The sequence below is a fragment of the Rhipicephalus microplus genome, chromosome 3 (genome assembly GCF_043290135.1).
Source record: "Rhipicephalus microplus isolate Deutch F79 chromosome 3, USDA_Rmic, whole genome shotgun sequence".
Taxonomy (NCBI): domain Eukaryota; kingdom Metazoa; phylum Arthropoda; class Arachnida; order Ixodida; family Ixodidae; genus Rhipicephalus; species Rhipicephalus microplus.
Genome location: NC_134702.1, coordinates 195018035 through 195024866, shown reverse-complemented (window position 1 = coordinate 195024866; position 6832 = coordinate 195018035). Strand labels below are relative to the sequence as shown.

Below are 6832 nucleotides of genomic sequence, written 5' to 3'. Positions count from 1 at the left end.
TCTTTTATTATTTATCTACGTGTCTTGAGTTCACATTCACCTTATAAGGACAGGTGTCACCACATTACAATAATACATGGAAATCAGTGGTGCGGAGACAGGGCCCATGGAATAAACACTACACTGTATATTGACCTCTAATAAAGTTATTTCATCCTTCTATCCATTTATAGCGAACTCACACTTTATTCATTGGAACCCGAAGGTTCTCAAGACGCAGATGTCAAGGAATGAGTCCCAACAAAGGTGTAAATAAGTAACACTACGCAGTTTCTCGTGGGAATGTCGCTTTTATTCTTTATTGGAACGTCCAAGTGTATTAATTTCATATACAGAATGAATGTAGTGGAATGAAGGAAGCAAGCAGTGTAAGTTGGAAGCATACGAAACGCTGGCAACTGTATTTCTTGACCGTCTGTTGATTAACTGAATCGCCTCATTGCTACAATCTTCTGATCCCACGCGCTGCTTAGTGGTATGGTAGTGCAATGTTGTACTCTACCTTCAGTACAACTCACGGATGTTCACGTAAACATATCGCTGATTTCTCTGGAACCTAGGTGAGGCGAGGTGGGTGAAGAGGGGCTCTTAAGTAATTTCTAGAATTTATTATATTATCTGCATTCAACAGAAAAAGAGCGCTATCTCGCACGCATTAGCAGGACACTTCTAGCAAAGATGATTCAGAAGTAAAAAATGACAAGGCTTCATTGCTATGAAAATCACCTCGGGAAACTATACTGATACATTACACGTCCAGGGTCCTGCTTTCTGCTTAATATTGGAATAGGGCTGTACTATGCATTCATTGTTAAGTTTTCATCTCGTAAGCAACGTAACTTGCCACTCTAATAATAAAACTCTCACCGTGAAGGCAGTTATTTTACAGCGAAAGGAGTTATGGATCGCAACTCGGATCACGCGCCACCGTAGTTGTTTGCAGCTGCCGGCGTCCATAACCACATCGCACGAAATTAAAAAAAAACCTAGCGACACAGTGGGCTTGAACCCGCGTCTGCTGGGTGCCAGCCTTGTGTTCTACCACTGAGCTAGGCCCGTTTTTTTTCATGGTATTTAATAAAGTACTTGGGCAATAAAGACTATATCAAGCGAACAAAAGTACAATCAAATCGCCAAAGTAAGCGCTCAAGCGTTACTCAAAAAACGAAATTGCTAACACAGCGTGAGTTCCTCACATGAAGAGTTCTTCACATCGTGTTATACAAACAAAAAAGGGGTGAGGTCAAACAGTTCTCTAAGACGGAGTACCAGTCCGGTCTAAAGTCTAGCTCGTCGTAGATGTTTTTTAGGTGGATAGCCATTTGAATGAAGTGTGCGCTTGAAGAGGTGGTGGGCTCTGCATTGCGGTCTTGCATTCGTGTCTTCCACAAGCTGTGCAAACCCATGAGGAAAAACATATCATATGGTACTTCATCAAGTGTTGCTGGCAGAAGATAACGTATTGTGTGAGAATTAATGACGAAACGTTTTTTCAGTGCTCGCTGAAGGACATCCCAAAATAGTATGGCATCTTTGCAGCTAACAAAGCAATGTTCAATCGTTTCCGGCCCATCATATAGACGGCAGTTAACAGACGGAATGAAAATACCTTTTCTTTCTAACCATGTGTTTACCGCCAAAGTTTCAGAGTGGAGTTTATAGAAGAATGTTTTTGAATTCGGTGGAATGTACATTTTGCGCACTCGCTTCAACACATCGTGACCAGGAAGATTGGCGTACAGTGAACGGTACAATGGAGATGGGAAGAGTGTACTCAGTAGGTCTTTATAAAGCACCTTGCGCGTTACTGAGTACAGGTATTCTACAGAGAAGCGAGCTTTAAGGAACTGAACTGCGAGGTAAACTTCCTGCATGAATCCCCACAAGCATGGGCGTTCGGAGAAGTTGGATGAAACAATTAAACCTGGTAAGCAATCAACAAGTGTAACCTGCAAGAAAGAACGGATTACAGGATGGGAATTGTCTCGAAAAAACAAGAATCGGGACACTATTTGCCATAGATAAAGGTGTTTTAGTCCTAACCCGCCCTCACTAACTGGCTTGAATATATTATCACGACGCATGGGCTCAAAAGTCGAAGACCATATGAAAGTAGCGAAAATTCGATGAAAGCGTTGTATATAGAATCTTGCGCAATGAATAAGTTGCAATACATAGTAAAGTTTTGTCGCTAAGAAAGTATTACAAGCTTCAGCTCTCCCAAATATCGAAAGTCGATAGGGCACAAATGTCTGGGCCTGTCGTTCAAGCTTAGGGACACGTTCCTTCCAGTAATGCGCACTGAATCTATATGCATGCAATGGTACACCGAGGTATGTTGGAGGAGTTCTTGTCCAATTAATCCCTGCAAAGTGGTTCGGTGTGCTACCCCACAAGCCAAACCACAGTCCTAAACATTTAGAGGCATTTAAACGAGCTCCTGATACTACGCCAAACTTTTCAATAGTATATACCACATTTTCGACACTTGGTTTATCTGTGCAAAAGAATGCGACATCATCTGCATAAGCCAATACTTTAACCTCACTGCCTAATATTCTAAAGCCATGAATGCAACTCGACTGTATTATGCTTAAACACAGTGGTTCTAGATAAAGTGCAAATAAAAGAGGTGACATCGGGCATCCCTGTTTTACTGAAGAGCGAATAGAAACTGGCTTGGAGAGTTGACCATTAACTATAAGACGAGTTGAGCATTCATTATAGCATAATTTACCGCCTTTAAGAACAACTTTGCCAACAATAGCTTGTTCAAGAAGAGAAAAAAGGAAGGAATGACGAACACGATCAAAAGCTTTTGCAAGGTCTACCTGTAGCATTGCAAGATGTTCTTGAGAACCATGACAGTAATGAAGCATTGTTCGAGCGACATGTATATTGGTTTGTATGGATCGACCTCTGATCCCACATGTCTGATGAGACCCAATGAGGATCGACATAGCAAATTGCAACCTATTTGCTAATACTTTTGTGAAAATTTTGTAGTCCACATTTGACAGCGATATTGGTCTGTAGCCCTCAACGAAGCGAAGTTTTTCCTTGTCAGTTGTTTTCGGTATTAACACAGTGTGACTTTTGCAAAAAGATTGAGGGAGTGTATCCATGTCGTAACTCATCTGAAAAATATTCAGCAATATAGGAGCAAGCATTTTCTTGAAAGCTTTGTAAAATTCGCCTGAGATGCCATCAGGCCCCGGTGTTTTCAATAAAGGCAAGTTGTCGATTGCTTGCTCGATTTCCTGTAGAGTAATGGGCCCATTAATGACTTCACAATCACTGTCCTTCAAGGGGTTCACAAGAGAAACAAAACTAGCCTTGAGGTGAGCGTCAGGATCATCAGAGGGAGAGCTAAATAAGCCGTTATAGTACGTTTCGAACGCCAAAGTAATGTATTCGTTATCTTTTATGAGCACATCGTTAAAGTACAAGTCTGGAATAACTTTAGAAATCGCATGGCGTTGCTCATCAAGTAAAGCTTGGCGCGTCAGTTGCTCAGAATTTAAAGTGCGCTGGTTCCGAGATCTAATACGTGCCCCTTGGTAGCGAGCAGCATCATATCTCTGTAGTTGGCACTTAATATTCTCAATATCTTTGATGTACTTTCCCGGCATTTCGCATTCCATCTCATAAAGATTGCAAAGACTTTTAACAAGTATCTTTTCATCATTCTTTCTATAGAAAGACTTAACAGCCCCAATTTCTAAAGCTATAGAGCGAACTTCTTGTTTAAAATGCTCCCAAGCAGCGAAGATATGAAAACCAATCGAAAAAGATTGCCTCAATGCCATCTGGACGCGATTCATGAATTCCTGTGCACAGAGGAGCTTCGCATTCATTTTCCAAAGGGCCCACTGGGGACGGAATTGTTTGTGACGATTTTCGCCAATTTGCGCTATGACAATACAATGGTCTGAAAAAGATACAGCTTCGGTGCTGCAGGAAATTTTACGAGATAGGAGTGATGAGGACACGTAAATCCGGTCAAGGCGAGCATGAGAGCTGCCTTGTACTCTTGTATATGCTGTTGCCCGATTCGAGACCCCGATGTCAATTAGTCCTGCATTATCTACAATACCGGATAAAAGCTCGCCACTCCTGTCTCTCTTTCCAGACGAATTATAACGATCAATAGCTTCACATACGCAGTTGAAATTTCCTATAAGTACCGTGCATCTGTCGACGTCAATTAAATTACGCACTTTTCCAAATAACTCAAGCCGTTTCGGAACATCATTAAACGCATATAGATTGATAATTCTCCATGGCACTCCTTGCAACAAAAAATCACAGCATATATACCTGCCCTCTTCATCAACACTAGTGCACAATGCTGAACAGGGTAGGCTTTTTCTCAGAAACAACCAACAACCCGCAGATAAACCTTTAGCCTGTGAGACACACACATTAACTGAGACAGAAAAGGCCGCAGGGCCTTCTCGGTCTCTTCCTCGCTCTCAATCTTTGTCTCTTGGATGGCGACAAAATCGAGACGCTTCCGATATAAAAGTCTACGGAGTTGTGCTTGTTTCTGCGAAGACCTAAGGCCGCGTACGTTCAAGGTGGCAAATATGAGTCGCTCAGACTGCGCCATGGTGACTACCTTCTAATTCGCTTATCGTCCCACTTGATCAGTCCCAAGAGTTGGCGCTGAGGCTTCCCGTGAGCCCCCAGCAGGCCTCCTAGTTCGGGATCGGCGTCACTTCCCCTTTGGCACTGACTTTCGGCGACGGCGTGACTCCCTAGTCACTGACGCTGGGTCACTCCCTTTGCTTGAATCCGAGCTGGACGATGCGCGACGTTTCAGTATTGCTGTATCCGTAGAGATCTGCATATCATCTTCCGACACTGCACCATGATGAAAAAGCTGCTGCGGAGCTGCTGCGCAAGCAGGTGATGAACTTTCTGCGGCATCCAGCCCAGAGTCTCTATCTTGTACTGATGGTTCTTCGGCATTTTTATGGGTCAGCGCAACAGCACTCTCCAAAGGAACTCCTACTTGTGCTAGGAGTGGTGCGGAGTCGTTTTGGGTATGCTGCTTGCATGATTCACTTGGCTCTTTGCACGCAGAAGTTTCATCTGTGTCAACAGCGAGTGACTTTCTTTCCTCTTATGGATTCCTTGTGGTAGAGCTTGCAGCATATGACATTGACGGAGTGTCTCCCGTTGCATCCAAAACCTCGGTGGCATCCATAATATGCTCTTGTAGGTTATCATCTGGCTGTTTTGTGTGCTGTCGCAGCTTGTTGGCGTATGTCATAACACAATCTTCGGCCGAATGACCGAAGCGTCGACAGTTGTCACAGCGAGGGGTCCTGCAGTTTCGACGGATGTGTCAAACCTTATTGCACCGAAGGCAAAGTGGTGGGCGGCCAGGTATCAGGACGAGGCTTTGCACTCCGCAGACAACAAGAATGTGAGGAATATCCACAATGCGAACTCCATCAGCAAGGGACAAAACAACATTCCTATTTAGCGTCCGCATTTGTTCCATGTCCGCTACTTTCCAGCTTTCTTGTGATATTGTCTTGACCTTCCCAAAAGCTTGCAGTGCCTCGCACACATAGGCGTCCTCCAAGCGCTCAGGAAGCCACATAAGCTTCAACTTCACTTCCGTGGGCTCCGGGTCTATAACGAGGCATCGACGACTTTTGACGAAAAATTCGCCTCTTGTGACCAACTTTGTTTTCGTCAGCGTTGACTTGCATGTGACCATCCAAACATGAGACATTTGAAATTGACCTATGGAGCTTATTTCCTTCAAGTCAATGATGTCCCGAAGAGCATCTCTAAAATTTTGAGCCCGGTAGGGGCGACCAGCTAAGTCCGCATGTAGAAAGACAGAGTCCACAACAAGCTTACCGGTGGGAAGGCGAGGAAGTACAACACGGTAGTCGTTGCCGCTGGCTGAAGCCTGAGCAGCACCTCGGCCCATGGCCGATAAATCCTTCGAAGCGGCCCGTGTTTTTTTATGGTATTTAATAAAGTACTTGGGCAATAAAGACAATATCAAGCGAACAAAAGTACAATCAAATCGCCAAAGTAAGCGCTCAAGCGTTACTCATAAACACTAAATGGCTAACACAGCGTGAGTTCTTCACATGAAGAGTTCTTCACATCATGTTATGCAAACAAAAAAGGGGTGAGGTCAAACAGTTCTCTAAGACGGAGTACCAGTCCGGTCTAAAGTCTAGCTCGTGGAAGATGTTTTTTAGATGGATAGCCATTTGAATGAAGTGTGCGCTTGAAGAGGTGGTGGGCTCTGCATTGCGGTCTTGCATTCGTGTCTTGCTTGTGGTTTGTTGGCAAACTTGCCTTAGGCAGGCTTGATGTCAGGAAAGGAATCGCGCTAATGATAATTATAAAGCCTTTCAGAAGATCAAAAGAACAACGAGGCTTCACACAATGCGAACTGCGTAACGACTGGGTCGTCGAATGCTCCATCCCATTACAAAAGCTTGTTCTTGGTCACCAATTAATTGTTGTTGTTGTTGTTATCCTATCGTTAGTGGCGCATACCCACTGTGGGGGATTGGCCAAGAATCAATTAACTGTGGCGCATACTTCAGGCATCTTTCTTCGTCGTCGTTTGCCACTGCATAAAGATATGCACTAAATTTCCAACAAGTGTGTAGCGGATACCAGGCTGCTCCTGAGAGTGACGCAGGATGGCATAAAGAATGCTGGCCTACTACACAAAATTTATGTTTATTTATGGCGCTGTGGGTAGCCAGCAGTGTGCTTGTAGCATCCTAAAGAGTGTTTATAAAGGGCTTTGGAAGGCCGCTATTCAAGCTATCGCTGTGAGTGTGCT

At 44.0% G+C, this 6832-nt stretch overlaps 1 pseudogene; it reads right to left on the bottom strand.

Annotated features, from left to right (window-relative positions):
* Window positions 1-5128: 5128 nt before the first annotated feature.
* On the bottom strand, window positions 5129-5967 carry LOC142803088 (uncharacterized; annotated as a pseudogene).
* Between the last annotated feature and the right edge of the window lie 865 nt (window positions 5968-6832).